We start from the raw sequence: 5,343 nt of genomic DNA, 5'->3' as shown, positions 1-5,343 counted from the left end.
ATATATATATTTTTTGAGATGGGAGTCTTGCTCTGTTGCCCAGGCTGGAGTGCGGTGGCGTGATCTCAGCTCACTGCAACCTCCGCCTCCGGGGTTCAAGCGATTATCTTGCCTCAGTCTCTCCAGTAGCTGGGATTACAGGCATGGGGCACCACGCCTGGCTAATTTTTGTATTTGTAGTAGAGACAGGGTTTCACCACGTTGTCTAGGCTGGTCTCAGACTCCTGACTTCGTTTGCCTTGGCCTCCCAAAGTGCTGGGATTACAGCCGTGAGCCATCGCACCCGGCCTCCCAATAAATATTTAATTGAATGAATGAATGTTTACTTGCTGGTTGTATTCTTTTGTGAATTATATGTTCATCCCTTTGCTTGTACACTGATTCAGTCTTATAGTTTTTGTATCAGTTTGTAGGAATTTTTGTATAAAATATCTGCCTTTTATTTTCTTGTAGGTCTGGGATAAAAGTGAAAGTGGTGATTGGCATTGTACTGCTAGCTGGAAGGTGAGTGTTTATTTTACAGTTATTAAAATACAGAAATATTTACTGTTTATTTCATAGTTATCAATGAATTGTTTTGAGAAGATGATAAAATTAATATAGTAGTTCTTTTCCTGGAGAGACATTTTACTGTTTTTCACTATTAAAGTAACAAGTGTGTTTCTCAGAATTTGAGAGTAAGAAAATCTGTAATTATGTAGCATTCTAACATAATTATCTTAGTAATTCAGAATATTCCTTTTTCTTTTACGTATTTTAATAGTTGTAATGTAACTGGCCGGGCGCGGTGGCTCAAGCCTGTAATCACGCAGCACTTTGGGAGGCCGAGAACGGGTGGATCACGAGTCAAGGAGATCGAGACATACCTGGCTGACCACGGTGAAACCCGTCTCCAACTACTAAAAATAAACAAAAATCTAGCAGGTAGGTGGGCCTGGGCCGCCTGTAGTCCGCAGGCAGCTCAAAGGAGGGCTGAGACGGAGAATGGGCGTAAACCCGGGAGGGGCGGAGCTTGGCAGTGAGCTGAGATCGCCACTGCACTCAGCCTGGGCCGACAGATGCGAGACTCGTCATCATGAAAAAAAAAAAAAAAAAAAAAAATAGTGTAAATGTTACTTAGCATAGTTTTACTCTTTAAAAAAAAAAACCTTTACTCAAGTAGAAATTTTCTTCTTTTTTGGGGGGCAACAAAGTCTTGCTCTGTTGCCCAGGTAGGAGTGCAGTGGTGTTATCTTGGCTCACTGCAACCTCTGCCTGTTGGGTTCAAGTGATTCTCCTGCCTCAGCCTCCTGAGTAGCTGGGACTATAGGCGCGCACCACGATGCCCGGCTAATTTTTGTGTTTTTAGTAGAGATGGGGTTTTGCCATGTTGGCCAGGCTGGTCTCAAGCTCCTGACCTCAGGTTATCCGCCCTTGGCCTCCCAAAGTGCTGAGATTATAGGCGTGAGCTACCGTGCCCATCCAAGTAGAAATTTTCATACCTTAAAAGTCATCCATTTTAAATGTACAGTTCAGTGAGTTTTAGTCAACTTACAGAGTTGTGCAGTCATCACTGTGATCCGGTTTTAGAACATTTCTCTCAAACTCAGAGGTTTGCTTGTGGCCTATTCCCACTCCAAGCCCCAGGCAACCACTGATCCATTTTCTGTCTCCATGGGTTCCTCTCCCCTACCCTCCTCTGCCCTTTTCTTGAGCTGGAGTCCTGCTCTGTCGCCCAGGTTGAAGTGCAGTGATGTGATCTCGGCTCGCTGCAACCTCGGCCTCCTGGGTTCAAGCAATTCTCCTGCCTCAGCCTCCTGAATAGCTGGGAATACAGGCACCTGCCACCACGCTTGGCTAATTTTTGTATTTTTAGTGGAGACAGGGTTTCACCATGTTGACCAGGCTGGTCTCGAATTCCTGACCTCAAGTGATCTGCCCGCCTTGGCCTCCCAAAGTGCTGGGATTACAGGTGTGAGCCACCACGCCCGGCCTGGTTTATCCTTTCTAGAAATGTCATGGAAATGGAATTTTGAAATACATAGTCCTTTGTGTCTAGTCACTTTCCTTTTGCATGTTTTGAGGTTCATCCATATTGTGTCATGTGTCAGTTTGTTCCTTTGATACTGAGTAGTCAGTTGTATATATATTGCCATGTTTTGTCTGTCTGTTCACCAGTTGATGGACATTTGAGTTGTTTCTAGTTTTTGGCTATTACGAGTAATATTAAGAACGTGCCATGTAAGTCTGTGGACATATATTTTCATTTCTTTTGGATAGATGCCTAGGAGTGGAATTGATGGGTTATATATACTTAGCTTTCTAAGGAACTGCCAAACTCTTCCAAAGTGACTGTGTCCACCAGCCGTGTGTGAGGTTCCAGTTTCTCTACATCCTCACCTGCACTTGATGATACCTGTCTTTTTTATTATAGACATTTTAGTTGTTGAGAAGTGAGCACAAAATCATTGCATTTTATTTGTATTTCCTTAATACCTCATGTTGATTATTTTTTCATATGCTTATTTGCCATTCATGTATCTTCTTTTGTGAAAGTTCTATCCAAGCTCCCTCCCTCCTTTGAGGTGAGATTCACATATCATAAAATTAATACTTTTAAAGTAAACAATTAATTGGCTTTTATTTAATTTACAGTGTTGTGCAGCTATCACCTCTTTCTAGTTCTAAAATATTTTTATCATTCCAAAAGGAAACCTCTATCTCCTGCTTGTAAGCCTAACATATTTCATATGTACTTTTCTATATCTAAAGGCTTTTTATTAACAGCCAATAAAAATACCATTTTACTTAACTAATGGATATTTAAGTTTCCATTTTATTGTCATGAGCATCTTTGTGCAAACCTTATTCTTTAGATTGCATTTTACTGTAAATCTAATAAAACTTACCTGTCTTAATGTGCATTTTTAACTTTATAGCCCTGTATAAGTAAGAATTAAAGATGGTACAGAAAACACTGGACAAAACAAGGTTAAGAAATAAGGGTGCAAAATGTACCTTTAATTGGTGACATTGCCATGTTGAAGTTATTGGTTAAACTATTTTTATGTTGTTGAATGTAAAAAATGTTAGCTATAGAGTGAAACACATTTTCTGCATGTTGTTTGTTATTATACAGTATTTTCCCTGAGAAGCACCTGAGAATTCTTTTGATGGTGACATTCTTTAAGATCTTTATATCCCTTCTCTAATCCCCTCCACTCCCACCCCTTGGCCAACATGAGGGGTGTAAGGATTTGGGCTTCCCCATATCTACTCTTCATACAGTAGTCTATTATCAATAGACTATATTGTCAGTTAAAATCATTTAAGCATTTTATGGCTACAATTTCTATATATTATTAGACTTCTGAAGCAAATTTTTTTTTTTTTTGGAGATAAGGTCTTGCTCTGTCACCCAGGCTGGAGTGCAGTGGTGCAATCTTGGCTCACTGCAGCCTCAACCTTCCAGGCTGAAGTGATCCTCCCACCTCAGCCTCCCAAGCAGCTGGGACCACAAGTGCTGCACACCACCACGCCTGACTAATTTTCTGTAGAGATGGGGTTTTGCCATATTGCCCAGACTGGTCTCGAACCCCTGGGATCAAGCAGTCTGCCCACCTCAGCCCCTCAAAGTGCTGGGAATACAGGCATGAGCCACGATGCCTGGTTGAAGCAAATTTTTTTAAAAAATATTTTTTTCATTGAGCTATAATTTACATATCATAATGTGCACCCATTTAAAGTGTACAATTTAGTGATTTTAAGTATATTCATTAAATTCACCACCACTTCTAATTTCAGAACATTGTTTGCCACCTCTAAAGGAAACGCAGCACTCATTTAGCCATCACTTCATGTTCACTCTGCTCCCAGCCCCTGGTAACCACTCATCTACTTTCCGTCTCTGTGGATTTTGGAGCAAATAAATCTAATGTTATTTATTTTATTAGATGGGTATTTTCTGTAGAAAGAATTTACAAGTAAAATGGTGGACTTGTAGAATCTTTGTTTTACAAAGGTTGGTTACGCTAAACTCTGAAGCAACTCTCCACCTATCAGCACTGGAAGTAGTAAACTTTATCTGGCTAGATTTTTGTTTTATTAGTAAAATGTCAAAAGAACTGAACTCCAGAAGCGCTATAATCCTAAATATAGAATGTCTTCTAAAGGTTAAAACATTCCGGATTTAACTTTTTATTTACATGTTATGTTGATCAGTTTTCTCCTCTTATAGAAGTAAAACTATATTCTGTTTCCTCACATAAAACCAGTATTTATGAAATATGAGTAAGTTTTTAGGAAAAAAGGAGCCCTGGAATAATGAATATCTGTTCTGTTCTTTTTCTTTTGGATTCCCCAGACACATAGTGGATCTGTATGGCGTGTGACATGGGCCCATCCTGAATTTGGACAGGTTTTGGCTTCCTGTTCTTTTGACCGAACAGCTGCTGTGTGGGAGGAAATAGTAGGAGAATCAAATGATAAACTGCGAGGACAGAGCCACTGGGTGAGACATTTGTTAGTATTCTGGGGACTGGGAAGACGTGAGCAGCCAAGGAACGTTAGTCCCAAGGCTACCTCAGATAATTGGTAAAATATCACCACTCCCTCTATTTTTACCAGTTCTAAAGTTCTTTCTTCCATGTTTTTTTCTTTCTTGTTTATTTCATTTTAACTTGGGTCTGTAGCAATACTTAGGAGCATCATTGCATTGCTTATAACTTTTATGATGAATCCAGAATATCTGCATTATATTTGATTTTACCTATTAGTGTATTTTATGATGGTCGTATATGATTTTTAAGTATTCTGGTTCACTGCAGCCTCAAACTCCTGGCCCCACCTCAGCTTCCTGAGTTGCCGAGATTATAGGCGTGAGCCACTGTGCCTAACTCTAAAATTCTTTTTGTTTTTTAACCTTAAACTCTTAAGGGTTAATTCAATTCTTTTTTTTTTTTGAGACGGAGTCTCATTCTGTCGCGCAGGCTGGAGTGCAGTGGTGCGGTCTCGGCTCATCGCAAGCTCTGACTCTCGGGTTCACGCCATTCTCCTGCCTCAGCCTCTCGAGTAGCTGGGACTACAGGTGCCCACCACCATGCCCGGCTAATTTTTTGTATTTTTTTTTTTTGAGACAGAGTCTTGCTCTGCCACCCAGACTGGAGTGCAGTGGCCGGATCTCAGCTCACTGCAAGCTCTGCCTCCCGGGTTTACGCCATTCTCCTGTCTCAGCCTCCCGAGTAGCTGGGACTACAGGCGCCCGCCTTGTCGCCCGGCTAGTTTTTTGTATTTTTAAGTAGAGACAGGGTTTCACCGTATTAGCCAGGATGGTCTCGATCTCCTGACCTCGTGATCCACCCGTCT

General features: G+C 41.0%; 1 protein-coding gene across 1 annotated transcript in view; it reads left to right on the top strand.

The window, feature by feature from the left end:
- The first annotated feature begins 456 nt into the window (after positions 1-456).
- Positions 457-5,343, top strand: part of SEH1L (SEH1 like nucleoporin) — a 39,912-nt gene continuing 35,025 nt past the window's right edge. Inside the window, exons 1-2 of the mRNA XM_017877482.1 lie at positions 457-504; positions 4,343-4,489. The gene's annotated coding sequence lies outside the window, so the exon portion shown is untranslated. The remainder of the gene's footprint in view (positions 505-4,342; positions 4,490-5,343) is intronic.

The sequence above is a fragment of the Rhinopithecus bieti genome, unplaced genomic scaffold (assembly GCF_001698545.2).
Source record: "Rhinopithecus bieti isolate Rb0 unplaced genomic scaffold, ASM169854v2 scaffold_11273, whole genome shotgun sequence".
NCBI classification, from domain to species: domain Eukaryota; kingdom Metazoa; phylum Chordata; class Mammalia; order Primates; family Cercopithecidae; genus Rhinopithecus; species Rhinopithecus bieti.
The sequence above is the reverse complement of the archived record's forward strand: the minus strand, read 5'-3'. Positions and strand labels throughout refer to the sequence as shown.